Here is a 19,904-nt window from a genome sequence, read left to right as displayed (position 1 = left end):
TGAGGGAAGAAAAACTAGCGAGGGCTAAGGCGGGGCAGACCATTACTCAGAAAGCCGTGGCCTATGACAGGGCTCGAGTAGAAAAGGGAATCGATTGTGTGAATCGTGAATTTAGACTAAAGGTCAATAAAAGTTATGTGACTCAACCGAACGCTGAGGATGAAATAGAGGACTTATTGGACATGAGGCCACCGCCTCCCTATATTCCACAGAGGTTATATTCGGAGGTACCTGCGGCAGCAGTATCAGCAGGGGCAGGGACGGTCAACCCTGCGCCGGTTTCTGCTGTGTCCTCAGTAGCTCCTGTTGCATCGGCACCTCCAGCACCTTCTCTCCCCGCGCCTATTGCAGACCTCTCTCGATTGTCCTCATCTGTTTCAGAGGTTATGACCTTGTTGCCCAATTTATTGTCAGCTGCGACAGCTGAAGCTCCTCAGTTGTCACCCGGGTCAATGCATTCTCCTTCTGCCTTGACCTCCTCCTCAGCGAGTGCAACTCCTTTTGCTGCTGTTTCAACTCCGATACATCCGGCCAGTTCCCTTGAGGGTAGGAAGCTGTTCACTCGATCAGCTCTAGGAACGGAGGAGAAGGAGACCATTGCCGTACAGGCATCCCAATGGATGCGGCAATCTATTTATACACTGTCCGACATATGGAGCACCATGAGAGACTATGAGCCAGTGATGCAGCAGCACGCGTTAGAACACATGGCCGAACGCCTCATATCATTATGGGAGCAGGTTCATAGAGAGGGGAGGGCTCCAGCCATACTGTATGATATTCATGATCAAGCTCATAAATCCCAGTTAACCCCAGAAGCAGTGTATGGGAATGTGCGAACTTTGGTAACCTATAGAATGCGACTACAAGCTGCTATTCCCCCAGGAGTGCAACAGTACCCTATGCGTGAGGTGCACCCCATTTATCACCCGGAAATAACTGAAGTAGTAAATGCACAGCGGACGGTTACCCGCCCCAGAGTAGACACTCGTTTTCAGGAACAGTGGGTGTACACTCCGTGGAAACGCAGTGAGGTACTGTCACTAAAAACTCAGTTGCCTGACCCCAGGAAGAATCCCACGGCATACTATAAAGAACTCACAGAAGCCGCCTCCTCAGCGGTGATGACGCTGGCTGATATCGAACTATTCTTTGCCCTATTGGTGCCGGTGGACATATGGCGTCAAGTACATAACCTGGACCATGCGACGGAATTTGGGGGAACATGGGACCAATTGAGGGACTGGGATAGGGATCGTAAGCCAGGAGATAAGCCCCGAGCCGAGATATTAGCCTTGCCTGACAAAATCATCACCTACATGCATTCGTTAATCCCTCCCAGAAAGGTGGATTGGGTTAAATTGTCGGCGTGCAAACAGAAGAAAGATGAAAGTGTGTCAGACTTCTTTACGAGGTTCGAAGGAGTTTTTATTGATTTCAGCGGACAAGATCTGTCCACAGAAGGGGGCATACGCTTATTTGTTAATAGGTTTGTAACTAACCTATTACCTGAAGTATCGGCTCGACTTCAGGCTGCGAAAAGTACTTGGACAACTACTACCCCTTCGACAATCTTGAGTATGGCTCAATACTATGAGCACCGTGAGAATGAGAGTAAGGAAAAGACAGAAAGGAAATCGAAAGATTTAAAAACACGGATATTGTTACAGCAAGTAGAGAGGGGTCGAGGGAGGGGTCGAAGACCACAAAACTTTGCCCCGCGAGGGGCGGGTCCCGTGCAGAGTGTAGGACGAACGGACCTGGGAATAAATCAGTGTGCATTTTGTAAACAGGAGGGACATTGGCGAGCCCAGTGTCCACTGTTGTACGCACAAAACAGTGTTCCGAGGGGCCAAGGAAGAGGACGGTCTGGTGGACATCGGGGTGGATATACAAGGCAGGAAAATTTCGTACAAGTTGAGAATAGCCAGAATTGTTTTGACCAGGGTCAGGGAAAACAGTATTATAATGAGGGATGTGTAAGCGATGACTTGGCAGGCTATTCTCAGGCATAGGACAGCCAAGGACAGAGTGGGGGACATGTGTCAATTCCAATAGATCAAAATGGACCTTATGTTCATGCACGATTAATGGATACATCGGGTAAGTTTCTAGTTGACAGAGGGGCCATGAACAGTTCTGTTTCACGTGCCCTGTCTGGCCAGAATAATGTGTCCGTAGGGTTTTCCGGAACTCTGGTGGTAAGCCCCATCTCCCAGCCTCTTTCCCTTACTCTGGGACCGGTCTCGATAGACTCGCCCTTTCTTCTAACTTCACAGTGTGGTGAAAATCTCCTGGGCATGGACATACTGAAGAGATTACATGCCCGTATCTATTGCTCTCCAGACGGTGTTTATTTGACTATCAAAGACCCCTCCTCTCTTTCGACGCAATGGTTCTCCAAAACGGACCCCTTACCCCCTGAGCTTGCGGAAATTCTTCAGAGCCTCTGGGCTACCGGAGATACTGACGTAGGTTTCTTGAAAATCCCTCCCGAGTCGATTACTTTGAAGCAGGATGCCCGGTTACCCGTAGTCACGCAGTATAAAATTACCCCTGCCGGTGAACGAGCTCTACTGTCCATCATTCACGACTTAATTCGCACCGGTGTTGTGGAAGAGACAGTTTCCAACACATGTAATAGCCCTATTCTTCCGATTCTTAAACGAGCCCCGATACACCAAAACCCTGACTATGCTGACACTTATCGTTTTGTGATTGACCTGCGGGAAATAAACAAAATTGTGGTGCCTCAATATCCCGTGGTTCCCGATATAAATGCCATTTTAACGATGATTCCTCCTACGGCTCGGTTTTTCTCTGTCATTGATTTGAAAAATGCTTTCTTTAGTATTCCTAGTCACCCTGACAGCCGATACCTTTTCGGCTTCTCATTAGGAGGCCGCAGCTTCAGATTCTGCCGCGCCCCACAGGGCTATACAGAAAGACCGAGTATTTAGAGTCAGGGGCTTAAAACATTATTGGATACCCTAAATTTGCCACCAGGTAACGTATTGTTACAGTATGTTGATGACCTCCTCGTGGCTTCTGATACCAAACATGGTTGCCGAGAAGCAACGGTGGCATTGTTGCAGCACTTGGCGAAACATGGTAACAAGGTGTCGTTGTCGAAATTTCAATATTGTCGACCGGAGGTCATCTCCTGTCGAAGGAGGGAAGACGACTGACTCCTGATCGCATCACGACTATATCTAACATGCCTGTTCCTCGCACGCAACGTGATGTCCGCGCTTTGCTTGGTATAACTTCTTACTGTCGCCAATGGATCCCTAACTATTCCCTCCTGACTAAACCTTTCTTGCATCTAACGACTAAAGATGTGCATGAGCCTTTACCTTGGACTGTTGAATGTCAGAATGCTTTTGTTTCCCTGAAAGCTGCTCTTTGCTCTGCTCCTGTGCTTGGCACCCCAGACTACCGGAAGCCTTTTGTGCTCTACGTGCATGAGGTGGACGGTTGTTCGCTTTCAGTGTTAACACAAGGATTTGGTGGTAAGCAAAGACCTTGTGCATACTTTTCGGCGGTATTGGATAATATCGCCAGGGCACTTCCCAGCTGTCTAAGAGCCACGGCTGCAGTTGCGGTGGCGATTCGACAATCGGAAGGGCTCGTCCTGAATACGGACCTGACAGTGATGGTGCCTCACGCTGTGGACGTATTGTTGAACAGGACACAGACTCAGCACTTAACTAGTGCGCGTCTTACGGGGTACGAATTGACCCTGTTTGCACCCCATATCACTATTAAAAGATGTGTCACCTTGAACCCCGCCACGTTATTACCCCTTCCTCTGGGGGATCATAGTCAAGACATACATGATTGCATATCTCGGACAGAGGAAGAAACGAAGGGGCGGATAGATTTGACAGACATTCCTTTATCTGATCCTCAAGGAGAACTGTATGTTGATGGCTCATGTTTTATGTTACCTAGCGGCGCTACAGCTGTGGCTTATGCGATCACCACACTGCAGACAGTAGTTGAAACAGCCAAAGTACCTTATCATTCAGCCCAGGCTGCCGAGCTAGTCGCACTACTAAGGGCCTGTGAATTGGGCAAAGGGTTGAGGATAAATGTCTACACCGATAGCCAGTATGCTTTCGGCGTAGCACACAGTTTCGGGAGGTTGTGGGCAGAGAGAGGGTTCCTTACATCCCATGATCAGAAGATAAAGAATGGTCAGTTGGTTTAGAGATTGTTGGCTGCACTGACCTTGCCCCAGGCCTTAGCCATTGTTAAATGTAGTGCTCATAAAATTGTAACTGACGATGTAGGTAAGGGAAATTCCTTTGCAGACAGAATTGCTAAAGAAACTGCCCAATCCAACACCACCTCTATGTTTGTAACTGGTCAATATAGAGCAGGGGTCTTCAAACTGTGTAGCGCGACCCCCAGGTGGGCCGTGGAGTGATGTAAAGGGGGTCGCGCATTCCCAGTCACACTTCTGCCCAGGCCCAAGAGCTTCAGCCCCCCCCCCCACACTTCCCCCGTCCTGTGTCTCAGCCCGGGCTGCTGCAGTGAAACTTGAGCTGCTGGGGGCTCAGCTGGGCAGTGTCTGGATTCCTGTCTCCGGCACCCCCGTGTTTTTTCACAGGTCTTTAAAGACCATTTAACATGCCTTTGTAAACTGGTTACAGAGGCTTAGGTTTTTTTGCTGGTTCCAGTACCCCCTGGGTCCCCACTGTGCCTATTCCTTACATTTGGATTTTCCATTCACTGCCGTAGTGTGAGAATGCATTTCATGGAAAGGAATACAAAGTTGGCTTCCTGGGGGCGCCGTGTTTGAAAGTTTATTTTGCTTTTGAAGCACCTGCTGCAGCGTTTCTTTCCCGGCAATTGCCAGGCCTCACATAAATGTCAAGATAACTCGTGTGATTAATTATCTTCCTGGAGAGAGATCAGCATTTTGTATAGTTGAGGTTTTGACTTAGGTGAAGTTAGTGCAGAGGGTTAATATGCCTGCTGCAAAGAACGTGTACCAAGTAGATTACAGAGTGCGTATGATGTGAAGAGATCAGCAGGTTACTGCTTTCAAAAGAGAAATCCTTTTGTTACTTGCAATTTATAACTTAAAGTCCTAATAGAGAATAGTGAGCTATTAACTTTCATCCTAGAACAGCATGCACACTACAAAGAATACATTATTAGACCATTGATTAATGTTGCAAAAAGGGTTAATTTGGCTAGAAATCAATTCTTATTATTAAAGGAAACTCCCAACTATGCTGTTTCTTTTTCAACTCTGAGTTTGTGCTTCTCCACACCAAGCACTCTTGAACTATACTGCCTACCAGTATGGATGACATGTGACTCCTATACTTTTAGTCCTTTGGCTTATGTAACATTTCCTATACACTGATTTACACACTTATGATTGTCTCTGTGTAATGTGTGTGTGATGCAAAGTGCTCGGACACCCTACACTGGTATGAGTGGCACTATATAACTAATTCAATGCATCTGAGAGTGTGGGGCTATGGAGACTTGGTCACTGTTAAAGGGTGCTAGTGAGAGAATCCGTGGTGGGGGTGGTCATTGTGGGGGGCACCAACAAACATTGTCGCACAGGGCACCACCAGCACTAAAGCCGGCCCTGGGAAGTATGCACAGATATGCGCTGAAAATACCGCTTTAGGTGACTGCTTTTTTTTGTACCGACTGGGCCACCAAAATAATCTGCTGGCAACCCTAACCATAGGACTGGAAGTTTGTTGCAGGATCAGCACATTATTTATTTCCTTCACCCTCGATCCCCGATTAATGCCGCAATAGTTTAACTTAGATATTAAAGTCTACGCCCCCGTCAATAACATGCTGAGTTACTTCATGGGTCCGGGAATGCACCCTGCATTCAGACAACTCATTCCTCATTCTCGCCCTTTATTGTCCCGCTCACCTTGCACTCACAGTGATCACAATGCACTCACACTGATCACCATGCACTTGCACCATTCACTCGCTCACCTTGCACTCACAGTGATCACTCTGCACTCAAAATGCACTTGTCCTGCTCACACTATACCTCAACCTGCAGTCACACGAGTACACTACTCATCCTGCACTCATGTGACACTTCACTCACCTGTACCCCTCACTACTCAATATGCAACTCACTCAAACAAGCCCATCAGTAATCATACATTCATTCATCCCATTCTGAACTTGCATCCGCACCCAAAATGAGAGAGGACAGCAAGGGAGTGAGAGAATTTCATTGAAGAGGTCAGGGATGAGGAGAAATGTGAATTGCCGAAGAGAAGTGTGGACACGCAAGAAGTGAGTGTGATCCAAAGGTGAGGGCTTCTGTTAGAACAAAGGGGAGATGTGAAAGAGGAATGGGGGGACTGGAGAGGTGTAAGATACAAATAGACAAAAATTTGAATGAAGAGACGAGGTGAATGAGAAGTGCTGAGGGGCACGGGAGGTGACAGGGCCAGAGAGGCCATGAGATAAATGTGAGAGACTGTTAGAGATGAGGGCAGTGAAAGGACAGAATGGCAAGAGGTGATTAAAGGTGAAGTGAGAGGTTGAATGGGGAGAGTTCAGAAGTTGTAAAAGGGGTGAAAGAAAATGACCTGCAAAGTGAGAGAGGGATCCGGGGTTAGGAGAGGAGAGAGGGATGGAAGGGAGGGGGTGAGAGGAAAGCTGCATGGGTAAAAGGCTTAACTCTACACAAAACCGCCAGGGTTTTAAGGGACCCCTGCTTCTTCCGGTCAGGGCCAGGTGAGCTTCTAATGTGGCAGCACGTATTGCTGCAGAGTGGAAGGCCCTTCACAAAGGTTGACTTGAAATCTTTCTGATGATAATTGCTGTATTTTGGTTATAAATGGGTACTGATTGGGTGAAATCTTTCCTCAGCGTTACTGTGTGTAACAAATATCAAAATAATGAAGCAATGCTATCCCAAAATACGCGGCATCACATAACCTTATTTACATTTTCATCCCACGCAATTTAGTCAACAGGTTTAGACATTTTTGTCAAGAGGGGGTCCTTACGCCTCAAAATGTTGACAGGGGGGTCTCGGCATCCAAAAGTTTGAAGACCTCTGATATAGAGGAATGGTAGAAGCAGGAATATTTAGTAACACCATAGACAGTGTGAAAGAATTGCAGCGAGAAGCTACCCCTGAAGAACTAAAGTACTGGCAGGAACAGGTAGGGAAGCTAGATGAGAATGGATGCTGGATTGATCTATCAGAAAAATGTAGATGGCTGTTGCCGAATGCATTTGTGAACGCGGTAGTATCCATGGTACATGGTCCCGCGCATGTAGGGGTTCAAGGTATTTGCGCAATACTGGATCCTGTATGGTATAATACCAACATCCATAAGACCGCAAAGCATCTAGTCCAGAATTGCATGATTTGCCTACAACATAATCCAGGGGGTAGTATCCCCGTTCTGACAGGTAGTTTTGCGCCTCCCACCCTACCCTTTGAAGTACTCCAGATGGATTTCATTCAGCTTGAGCGAGTTAACAATCTCAAATACGTCCTGGTAGTGGTTTGTACATTTAGCAAATGGGTGGAGGCGTACCCCGCCAAGGAAAATACTGCCCTAGCCAATGCCAAAGCCCTAGTAAAAGAGTTCTTTCCCCGCTATGGGTTGCCACGGGTGATCTGGAGTGACAATGGGAAACATTTCAATGCTGACCTGGTCAAGCATGTTTGTAAAGGCCTGTCTATACAGCAAAAGTTCCACGCTGCCCGGCACCCCCAATCAGCAGGCCTGGTAGAAAAATATAACGGGATTTTAAAATTAAAACTAGCGAAGCTACAGGATACGACAGGTTTGAAATGGCCAGACCTACTACCCCTAGCTCTGCTGTCTGTAAGAACCACTCCCCACTCCCGCAGTGGGATATTGCCCTATGAAGTGATATTTGGTAGGCCCGCTAATGTATGGGGAGTGCCACGACCAAGATCTTTTAGAGACGTTGAGTACCCTATGTTGGCAGATTATCTCTATGCATTAGCTAAAGATCTTCGTTCCATCCACCAACAGATATCAGCGGTACTGCAGCCCCTGCCGGAGGGTCCTGGACACAGCCTGGAGCCTGGACAGTGGGTCCTGGTTCGGAACTATCAACGGAAGTCGAGTCTGGACCCGCGCTGGACCAGGCCTTTCCAAGTGCTTCTGGCCACGAGAACGGCTGTTAAGGTTGAAGGAAAGCGGCATTGGATTCACGTATCGCATCTGAAACGGGTTCCCCTTCCTTTGCCGGATGTTCAGCAGGGCCAGAATGAAATACTAGAGCACGGAAGTGATCAACTTACCGAAGAGTCACTTTCCCCTGAAGCCCGAGGAAAAGTTGATGGGCGAGGGGAGGGTGCCGTGAGTTCGGAAACATCTGTACCGGGTGGTCTGACACCTGGAAACGCAATATCTGACCAGGGAAGTCACGCACCCAGTTCTCTGCTTGATCCCACTGTGCCTGTTCTATTCATCAGTCCCGAGGTACCGGGTCACGTTCGGTACAACCTGCGGCCCCGACAGAAAACAAAGATCCCAGGTTCAGCTTAGAGAACGAGGAGGAAAGCTTGAGTAAAAAACCTGGGGATCACAAAAACACTGGACTGAACTCGTTGAGAGCCTGGAACTTTGATAAAAGCTCTGTTCAGAAAGAAGTTAGAGACATTGAATAGCGGTTGGGGCCCAGGTGGATTCTCCTTTCAGCAAGAGTTGCGTCAAGTGCAACTCCAACGCGAGAAGTTTTTGAAGTTTTGTTAATATTTTTTCTTTTTTGTTGGTTGGGACAATAGGAGTCTGCCTGTGAGGCTCTAAACGGACACAGGAAAGAAGCACCCTCCGGCAGGTTGGACTGCTCGTAGATTCATTTCCCCGAGATCATATCTGGACTTTTAGTGAGAATGTACCCCATTGCTCGTTTTGTCCCCGAAGAGGAACATTTTATAGTACCCCGTCCTGTGTATCCATATCTGCCAATGTTTTCTACCTGGAATTTGCGTGCCAAGATTGTTTTCATTATTATAGTAGTTGTTTCATTTATGTTATGTTTGGGGCTGTTCATCTATTTAGAATTCCGTCATCCTGTACACACCCTGATAACTTCCACCCCCGCTCCTGAGGAGCATTGCTTCCAGACCTTTGCCCCACATAAAGATAGGCATCGCCAGACATATGTAAATAATGCTTTTATTGAAATGTTACACCAGACCCATAGTTCCACGAATGCTACGAATTGCTGGGTATGCGGCCTTCTCCCCTCAATGATGCACAAACATGACTTATTCATTTCAATGCCTCTGTCGTATTTAGGTAGTTGCGAAGCTTGGTTCAGATTACTGTCAATGATATATGAACATTATTCTGTTGATGAGCACCGATTTTCAGAGAAGGATTATGACCTAATATTGGCATACATAGAAAGACACCAGGGTTTCACTCCAAATGCCGAAGGTACAGACGGTACTCTGGATCCAACTGCTTGCATGAATGTGTATTCGGAACATGAAAATGACACCTGGTTGAGGGACGAAGTGTTAGATTTTGTGTCCTTCAATTTTACTGAGTATTTTAAATATTTCCAGGAGCGAAATGTCTCAGATGACAAGATCATTCCGGTCCCTGTGTTGAATACGTCATCCTCCTTTTGTGTACAGGGTGCTGGTCATTTATTTGTTGGTTTTAGTAAATGTAATTATACCTATAGATTGCAGACATTTAATAGTCCACCTATACTTACCCCTCCAAATGTATATTTTGTGTGCGGAGAAAACGCTTACACTTGGCTTCCTAGGGGGTGGTCGGGTAGATGCTATTTGTCTTTCCTATATCCTCCTGTTTACATAGCCCCTTCGGACTATCATAAGTCTCATTCACTGAACCGACGGAGTTTAGGATCAGGGACCACTGATGGTGATGCTACTGACCAGACTGACACCCCTGCTCAACATTTTGTTGACATCATGAAAGGGGTCTTACCTATATGGGGACCCATCTTGACTAGCAAAGAAATTAGAAGATTGTCCAGGGTGGTAGAAGGAGTGGTGAATACCACCGCTGGAATACTGACTAACATTACAGTTGAGCTCCAAGCGACCAGGCTTGTGATTCTCCAAAACCGTTTTGTTTTAGACGTTATCCTGGCTGATCGCGGAGGAGCATGCAGAGTGATTGGCAGCTCCTGCTGCGTATATATACCTGACTCCGCCCCCTCGGTTCATTTAGCCATCCAGAAACTGCATCGACTGGCATCAGAGATTCATACGGAGACAGGTACCTGGTCCATTTCGGGGTGGTTCTGGGATCTTCTCACCACCTGGGGATGGAAAATATTCATGATCCTTCTAGGAATAGTGGGTTTCCTTTTCACCTGTTGTGTTTGCATTCAATGTGGACCCGCCTGTTGCTCCTACTGTGCTGCCCGGATTCATCTTGCTTTACCCGAATCTAGACCCCATCCAGCCAGGTTAGATGCTCAATTGACGCAGAAAGAGATACATGACATGATGCAGATAGACGAAGGTATCTTCGAGGAGTAACTCAGTTGTTAGCTACATTATGCTAAAAGGGCCGTTCTGTGGGGTTCAAGTCAGTATGTGAGGTTAGCATAATGTATCTTAGTCAGTATCCCTACTTCATATGTACAAGATAGGCTTTAGCGGACGGCCTATTCCTTTATATGTGTCTTATACGATAGAAAGGGCCGAAAGCAATACCGCGGCCATCTTGGACTGTGACTAGTCTTATTATAGACCACGTGGTTCCCTCTGCCTACCATCTACATGATTTAGCTCGTACCAGCTCGGAGACAGGTTGAATTGTATTTACGGCCAAGATCCAAGGTCACATCTGCTAAAGGGAGTATCAAGCGAATTCCTCTAGACCCGGGACGAAAAGGGAGTCACCCTGTCGACCTTCTCTGTAAAGATAGTAACCCCTTTTGTGTGAAGCCGAAACTAGATATGGTATGAGCTCATTAGGAGCCCCTGGGCTAACTGGTGGTTTTCCACTTGTAAGGCTTTGTATGTCGAATCTGTTATGTATATAAGTGTGATTCTGTCAAGGAGCCAGCAGTCTTCCTCGGCGCACCTGATGGGTGAGGATCGACGAGGCTCCTCTATGTAGAGTTCCGTTGTGGCCAATAAACGCTTGAACCTTCTACGTTGCCAACTGCTCATTATTTAACTTAACATTGCGGGCCACTGGTAAGTGTGGCCCTTGGGATTACTTTTAGATTACTTCAGGTTGGGGATGGGATGGGAGGCATTCTTAGGTTCCTCCAGAAGATGTTGTATTTGGAGAAATCTGAAGAATTGTGATCTATGAAGGTCATATTTGGTGGCCTTGCATCATGGGCCACAGTATAGTGGCGCAGGGGGCACATATAGTGCCACATGCACATCCATGCACCGTGTGCCATGCGGCACATGGTGCATTGATGTGCACAAAGTGCTCCTTTACACAACAGCTAGTGCTGGGGCCATTTTCCTGGACCACAACGCAAGCCACAGTGTAAAGGAGCCCTTTGCAACCACCGGCCCGGCAGTCGCATCGCATTGTGGCTGTCGAACCGCCGACTGCTTGTCGAGCAGTCTCCTTACTACTGAGATAGCGGTTGGTAGTCCGACCAACCACAATCGTAATCAGCTCTTTTATTTAACAGTGCTGTGATTCCTGCATCCACTGGTTTTGATGGTATTTCATTGCAACTCCTAGAGTGCATTGCCTGTGGTATATGACTTAACTCATGGCAGGGTGAGTGTGTCTTTGAGCTTGATTTGCTTGTAGTACTGCTTTAGTTAGAACGCGTGTGGGTGAATTCCTCTACCTGCAGTTTCACTTACACTTCTATAGGTGTCAGTGGATTCTAATTGCCCTCTTGTATCCCTCCTTCAACATTCTGCACAATTATTTTTGATGCGATACTCACAATTTTTAAATTGCATATATATATAGCGCCTACGGCGAGGCCTTTTTGGTGCTCCCTTCTTGAAAACACCCACATTTACACCTAGGTAGTACCACATTTACACAAAGGTAGCACTTATTCATCTATAGAATGTTCTGCTTACTTGGCTGATATTTGCTTTATTCGAAGTCCTGCACATACTGAGTTTTGGGATTTTCAAGACTTACTGACTGATATACGCTGCAGACATACGATTAGTAGGCCTGGGCGGTAAATTCCGTTCTGCTTGCGGAATTTGGGTAATTTTGCGTTCTGCGGAGAACGCGGAATTGCCAAAAATTCCGCGATCCGCGGCTTCGCGGAATTATTTGCTTCTTCGCGCTTCAAAATGCGTGTTCGCTAGATATTTCTCCCCGAGCATGAAAATAGTGTTGGCGAACAGGAAAAAAGCATCGTGAACGGGCGGAACAAGCAATTCCGCGCGTTAGTGGAACTTTTGAATGCTCGCGGAGATTTTTTACCATTTCGCGGAGCTTTGCGTAGCACGACTATGCAAATTCCGCCAACCCCTAACGATTATCATATGCTCCGCACTGTTGCAAACTAAATTGTAAATCGGACCCAGAGGCTATAGGATGAGAATACCTGCTCCTGGTGGGGGGCATGTGTAACATCTCGTAACTTGCAATGCAACAGAGTAGCGTGCTGGAGTATATCTGCTTGGAGGTCCTACTGATAAAATTGCTGAAGGATTTCCATCTCCAGTTCTAGAGTGCTAGGCACAAGCAGGTAAAAACGGCAGAGAGGCAGGTCGGTGCATTTACTGAAATCAAAACCAGAGGGAACGTGGGAGTGGCACTGAGGAGGGAATTGGTGAAAAAGCGCTCAGGAAATCTTTTTGCCGTGTTAGATATAGTCAGGCCATCTTACCACTTGTGAAAATACAACGTCATGGGTGAAGGTACCTTTTACTCTGGTGAAAAAAGAGGCCTGCATGGAACTTGCTGCTCCAGTACCGAGGATTATAGTAGTGGAAATGATGCTCGGTCAACGAACTGGTCCTGTATATGACAACATTGTAGTTTTGATAAGAAAGGTAGTCCTTGGAAATGCATCTAAAAAGCCAGCATTGCAATTGAGTTATAACATCTGGACAACTGACAAGGTTGTAGAAATGATGCTCGGTCTGTTATGTGAATTGCAGGAAATTAACATTTCAGACATTATTTTCGAACAGTGACAACGCAATCTCTCTCTCTCTCTCTCTCTCTCTCTTTCTCTACCTCGCTCTCTCTCTTTCTCTCTTTAACCCCAATGACCTCACTGGAAGTGACGTCACATAACTATATACTCCTCAATTACAAAGCAAGTAGTACAACTAGAGAGCCCTTAACCCAAATGAATTCGCAGGAAGTCCATAAAATTCTGCAACAAAACTTAACAGTGGATAAAGGCTAAAGTATATTTTTTACAAAGGCAGACATAGACGTTGTAACTGAGAACATAGGGGGGCCATTGCTACATCTCCTCTGACGTCTCAAGATAACCAATTCTATAAGTCATAGTGCCAAATAAAGTCTGTCCATCACGTCATTGCTGGTCAGAACAGGAGAGGGCAGTGCACAAGGATGTTTATTAAAAAAAAGTCCATGAGAGTTACATAAAGAAATTAATATTTCACCTTGAAATTGATCCTTAGGGGATAATTATTTTGTCTGTTGAAATGAATGGCCTGAGGAATGCATTTCAAAAGGCAAGGATTATAAAGGCAGAGTTAAAGTACAACCTCTTAGAATCATGAGTAAGAATGACGTCTCGGTAACCTGCATTGTGAGCTACTGAAGAGAAGATTTTCAATGCCCACCACCACCAACATTAATAAATCTTAAGTTGAGAAAAGACTTACCTGTAAGATGAAGAGATATATGCCACCAGCTATTACGAGGATTTCCCCTGCAAAACGGAAAGCACCTTTTGCAGTTCTTTCTGGTGCGAAAGGAGGCTAAACACAAACAAAAATATATGCATTAGGGGACATCTGCAACTCAGTCAGAACTACTGACAGGCAACATAAATGCATTATTTAACTTATAATGGAACGTAAGCCTCAGGACCAATTAGGACCATGTCAACATCGCTGTCAGAGCCCCTCAACCAATCACAAGCCTCTTGCCTTAACCACAGCTTGAAAAGGCCAATCTGCGGCTATGAAGAGACAAAGGCACCACAGGAACCGCTTTGGTTGTGCTGAGACCACCACCAGTGCTCTCCAGTCAAACATAATGCTCTCTGTCTTCCTACTTTTCCTTCAACTTCAAATGGCCCATCAGTGGTCTTGAAGAGACTGTAGTATCCTTGATGCCGTCACAGCTAGCACTCGCCACGAAACAAAGCACAATGCTCTCTGGCTTACCGCCTTCCCCTTTGCTTGGAAAAAGGAATCAGCAACCTTCCCACTTCCTGGAAGTCATCATTTTCAGAGCATCTCTCACCAGGGGAGGGGGGGCCTTGGCAAATAGGGATAAGGACAAGGGCAACTCATGTTTAAATATTTTTGGACCCAGAAGGGCCTTTAACCTCAGTTCTGCAGACTTCCATAACAAATTGAGTTATCGATTGAGGGGGGTGAAAATCCTTCTCAAGCAACTACAACAATCCTTGTCAGGGTGAATCACAAAAGTCACTAAATTAACCTGTGCTTAACACTCTGGTAGCTTTGCACAAAAACAGTCAGGGGTCGATTCCGATCCTGTATTTTTTTTTTCCGTACGACTCGTATCCGTAATTTTTCCCGTACGAATCGTACAAGTCCCGTCCCACCGTGAAGTACGATTCGTACGGGAAAAATACATACGGATCGGCCCAATCCGTACGAATTGGAACGGGAAAAGTTGTACGAGACGGACCCGGACACTTTTCCGTATGAATCCTAAAATTACAGTCCGACCGTACAAGTACGATCCGGACCGGCTTTCCGATTTAGGATTCGTCCGGAAAACGTCCCGTACACGGGGAATGACTTTACCTGCTACAAAGCAAACTTTGTACGACTCGTATCCCGGGAAAAGTAGTTCCCGGGGTGCGAGTTGTACAGGGGTACGAGTCGTACAGGCCCCCCCATGCATATGTACGCACCTTACAACAACATCGCGTATGTACGGTGCGTACCCCAACATCGCGTATGTACGCACCTTACAACAACCTCGCGTATGTACACACTTTACAACAACATTGCGCATGTATGGTGCTACGCCAACATCGCGTATGTACGCACCTTACAACAACATCGCGCATTTGTACGGTGTGTACGCCAACATCGCGTATGTACGGTGCATCCGCCAACATCGCGTATGTACGGTGCGTCCGCCAACATCGCGTATGTACGGTGCATACCCCAACATCGCGCATGTACAGTGCGTACGCCAACATCGCGTATGTACGCACCTTACAACAGCATCATCACGTATGTACGGTGCGTACCCCAACATCGGTATGTATGCACCTCACAACAACATCGCGTATGTACACACCCTACATAGGCAATGTATAACAGCACAAGGAGGGTCTATTCGACTCGCACAACACCACAAAACACGTCTACAGTGCACAAAACATGGAAATGACTGACTTGGCCACATCCAAACAGGCAAACAGCGGGCCAAACTCACAACCACCCCTTATAACACACCCACCAAAAATTCAAACTGAGGCCCACCCACAAATAGACCAATAAAAAGGGCCCACACACACAAACCATGAGCCTTTGCAACAGACTCTCTGCAGCTAGAGAGCACACACCAACAACTGCACCCATCCACCTTAACATATACACCTTCACACAACCTCCTTCACACATACCCCCTCTTCACATTCAGACCCACAACTTCACATTCAGACCCACACACCCACAACCATCCACACCCTCACCCCACACCATGCCCACAGAAAAGAATCCAAAGTTCACAAGGGAGGAGCTGGAGATCCTTGTCAATGAAGTCATCAGAGTCGAGCCACAGCTGTTTGGAACATTGGTCAGACAGACCAGCATAGCCGAAAAATCACGCCTGTGGCAGAGGATCGGCGATAGGTTGAATGCTGTTGCACCCATCAGAAGGACCAGGACTGAATGCCAAGCCAGGTGGTACGATCTGCTGAGGGCAGTCAAGCGAAAAATGAATGACGACTACGCGCGGAGGAACATCACTGGAGGTGGTGGGCCCCGCAGACCAGTACATTTCCATCCCTGGGAGGAGAAGGTGATGGCCCTGCTTCTGCCGGTGGGAGTACATGGACTTCAAGGAGTTCCAGAGCCTGGTGAGTACACAAACAACTTATGTAACATGGGGGTAATGACATCCACACCCCAACTACACAAAATGCACGCAACTACCCCCAAACACTCACTGGCCAGAACCACAGTCAAAAACAACGCTAATGCCACTAACATGTGTATGCCCCATTGAGAAAGCAAGGCCATGCTATGTCCCATGCTACACGAAGCACTAACCCAAGAATGGATGTCCGGTATGCTGGGAGGGTGGGTGTCACAAAACGCATTGTTGAACTTCAAATCAGACACAATTGCCCTCATCCCATATGGCCCAGGTACATACCCATGCACCATGCTCTGTGAAAGTACTGACAAGATAGCTGGCACTGGGCCCTGGTTTAGGCAGCACAAGGCCCTCCTGTGACCAGTGCAAACACAAACACCAAGACAACAAGGTCAGATATCTAGGACAGGAACTCACACTCACTGTCATGGCAGCATGCTCTATGGGGGGACAGCTACATCACCTGGGAGCCCCAGTGCCAAATCACACTACACCCACCAGCAGGCCCTGTCACACACGCAGACACCCCCGGGACAGGCAATGGATTTACCCACTGTCACAATGGACATGTAACACAACAAGACCAATACATAGCCGAAGAAGCATCCAAGCCAAAAATCAACAAGTCAAAGACTCAGGAACACATATCAATCTGTCCCCCGCAACATACCTAGCCACAAGTGAACATTGAGGAGAATGCTAGGCACATACAACTACCTGGAGGAACAGTGCCAACTAGAATGTGTATGAAACATGGATGTTGCATGAAACAGCATTAACATTGTCTGTCTCTCACACACAGGGCAACGTGATGAATCTCCCCCCAACAATGGGGGTGAAGAATCACAGTCCCAGGCTCGGGAGGAACCTGATCCCACCGGCAGCGATGCCTCTCAACACTCCGCGGATGACCCCGACCGACCTGGACCCTCTGGTGTCCAAGCCCCTGCAGCACCTGGTTCATGAACATCTGTGCCAATCACCACCCCCATTCCTGCCACATCCCAGGAGACACCGAGGAGCCCTGCCCGCAGTGAACAACTGAGCCAGTCTGACCAGGAGGGACAAGGTTCGCCGGGCAACCAGGAGGAGGCAGACAACACCACCACTGCCATCCCTCAGGGGTCCCATAGACCCGATGTGCCCACAACGGCAGGCCAGGCTCATGTGGGCAGGGGTGGTGGGAGCGGAGGCAGGCAGAGGCGAGAACCTGACCAGCCAGCTGAAGAGACCGGTATGTCACACATACCCAACATCATGGAGGCATACCGGCGTGACACCAGGTAGATCAGCCAGGTAGTTGGGACACTCACAGAGATAAAGGGGACCATCACAGAGATGAAGAACTAGCAGGTCGAGCAACATGCCAGTCAACAAGAACACCAAGGACGGATGGAGGCAAGACTGGCTGAGCTCCTGGCGGTGCAAAGGGACATAAGCCATTCACTCTGTCGGATCGCAGACAACATGGGCAACCCTCCCTGTGCCACCAGGCGAAGACCACCACCAGCCACAGGTAGGGAGGAGGAGGAGGATTTGTCCGACGGAGCATCCCAAGCATCGTCAAGGCCTGCATCTGCGGGTCCCCGGAGGAAGGTGGGTCGTCCACGGAAAAGTCCGTAAGAGGCAGCGACACATCCACATCTCCTAGGTCACCTGGCCTGGCACCTGGGCAACAGCATCACCTCATTGACTGACATTCTCTGCCACATGGACTTGCTGGTCACAGTCTGACCAATGATGCCAAACACTGTGGTCTGGACTCAGCTGCTTTCAAATGCCAAGGATCCCATCTCCCCCTGGGAACTTTGGATTCTATGGTCCCTGTATTGCACCTTTTTCTTGCACAAATCACGCCCCAGACCTATAATAAAAAATAAAATAAAAATTTGATGTTGCAGTCATTTCGCATGAGTCCACAACATAAGTGTGGGGATATGTCAAAGTGTGCCTGAGTGTGGAACTAACTCCAGCCATCCATACACTGGGATCTGAATCCGGTCGAGGACACACATGGGTCACAATGTATCATTAAATACAGACATGGAGCCCAATACTCACCCGTGATGTCCTCAAGCTGCTGAGGGGGGGCTTGCAATACTGCTCGGACAGACCAATTTGGAAGAGTATCTTGAAGGCGTAGAAGTCATGGGTCATGTGGAGGTGCCCGGGGAGGGAGTCCCAGGTCTGCTTGGCGAGGTGGGAGAACTATCTCCTGCATGCAGTTGTTCTGTGGATGTGAGGAATGGTGGCCAGGGCAAGGTTGTCTGCACGGAGTTGGGCCAACAGTGTGTTGGATGACAGACGTCAAAGGTCGGTTTTGGGTCTGGGGTTGTGGACTGCCTCCTGAGTGTGGGTGAGGAGACTGAAGGTGATCCTGCAGCAGACAGTGAGGCATTGCAGCTATCTCAGGTGGACGGTGATGTGGCTGGGTCGGGGGATGTTGAACATGAGGTGTGCAGATGCACCCTGGATGTGGGCAAGTTCTCCTGCAGTTTTGCTGTTGTCCCTCCATAGAGGGCGTTGCTGTAGTTGACCCGGCTGGTGTCGTGGACCTGGTGGACGGTCTGTCTTGCCTTGGAGTGGATCTATCTGTGGATCATTTGTAGCATGCGCAGGGTGTTGCAGCATGAGGTACAGATGGTGTTGAGTTGCATGGTAATTGTGAGCGATGAGTCCATGATGAACACCAGCTTGCGTGCGTTGCCACTGGGTGCTGGTGCGGTGCCCAGGCCGGTGGGACACAAGGAGTTGACCCAGCCGTAAGGGGACAATCCTCAGATGATGACCTCAGTCCTGTCCAAGTCCAGCCTCAGGTGGCTGATGTTCAGCCATTCGTCAACGGATCTCATGCCTTCTTGAAGGTTGGATCTGGCAATGGCTGGGTCTTTGGTGAGGGTGAGGAGCAGCTGGGTGTCAATGGCATACGAGATGATGATGAGGACGTGTGCGCATGTGATGGTGGAGAGGGGGGTCATGGAGACATTGAAGATCGTCACGCTGAGAGATGAGCCCTGGGGCATGGGCCAGATGACCCCAGTGTACCACATGCAGAATGGTGGAGGCCGACTCCCTGGGCCTTGCTGGTGAGCTACTTGGTGATTTAATCCTGGGTCCTCCTCTGGATATCAGTGTTTGAGATGTGTGAGCTGACAGTGTGGTAGCACATGGTGTAGAATGCCGTTGAGAGGTCAAGGGGGGTAGTCTCACCATTGTTGAGCAGAGCAAAGTTGTCGTTGGTAGTGGCAATTATGAGGGTTGCAGTGGTGTGATTACTGTGGAAGATGGTCTGGTGCCGGTTGCCTGGAGCTGTTTGCGTGGAGGAAGTTGTCAGTTGCTCGTTGAGTGTCTTCCTGATGACATTTGCTGGGTAGGGAAGCAGGGTGATGTTCCTGGAGTTCCTGCGGTACTACAGTCCGTTTTTTAAGAAGGGCCTGGGTCTCTGTATGCCTCTAGCTTCCATGGAATGTGGCAAACTCAAAGGAGACATTCATGACGTGCTGGACGTGGGCTTCAAGGATGGGGAATGATGTGGTTGAGATGTTGTGAGGGAAGGGGCCTGATGGAGAGCCAGAGTGGATGGTGCACATGAGCCAGGTGGTGTATTTGCTGCTGACGGGAGTCCAGAACCTGAGGGGGGTTTGTCCCGCGGATAATAGTGCTGTCTGCCTC

At 48.1% G+C, this 19,904-nt stretch overlaps 1 pseudogene across 1 annotated transcript in view; it reads right to left on the bottom strand.

Moving 5' to 3' along the window:
- Positions 1-19,904, bottom strand: part of LOC146858397 (transient receptor potential cation channel subfamily V member 1-like) — a 989,609-nt pseudogene that overhangs the window by 234,207 nt on the left and 735,498 nt on the right. Inside the window, exon 9 of the transcript XR_014980020.1 lies at positions 13,805-13,900. The product of XR_014980020.1 is annotated as a transient receptor potential cation channel subfamily V member 1-like (transcript). The remainder of the gene's footprint in view (positions 1-13,804; positions 13,901-19,904) is intronic.

The sequence above is a fragment of the Triturus cristatus genome, chromosome 3_2, assembly GCF_964204655.1.
Source record: "Triturus cristatus chromosome 3_2, aTriCri1.1, whole genome shotgun sequence".
In the NCBI taxonomy this organism is placed as follows: domain Eukaryota; kingdom Metazoa; phylum Chordata; class Amphibia; order Caudata; family Salamandridae; genus Triturus; species Triturus cristatus.
The sequence above is the reverse complement of the archived record's forward strand: the minus strand, read 5'-3'. Positions and strand labels throughout refer to the sequence as shown.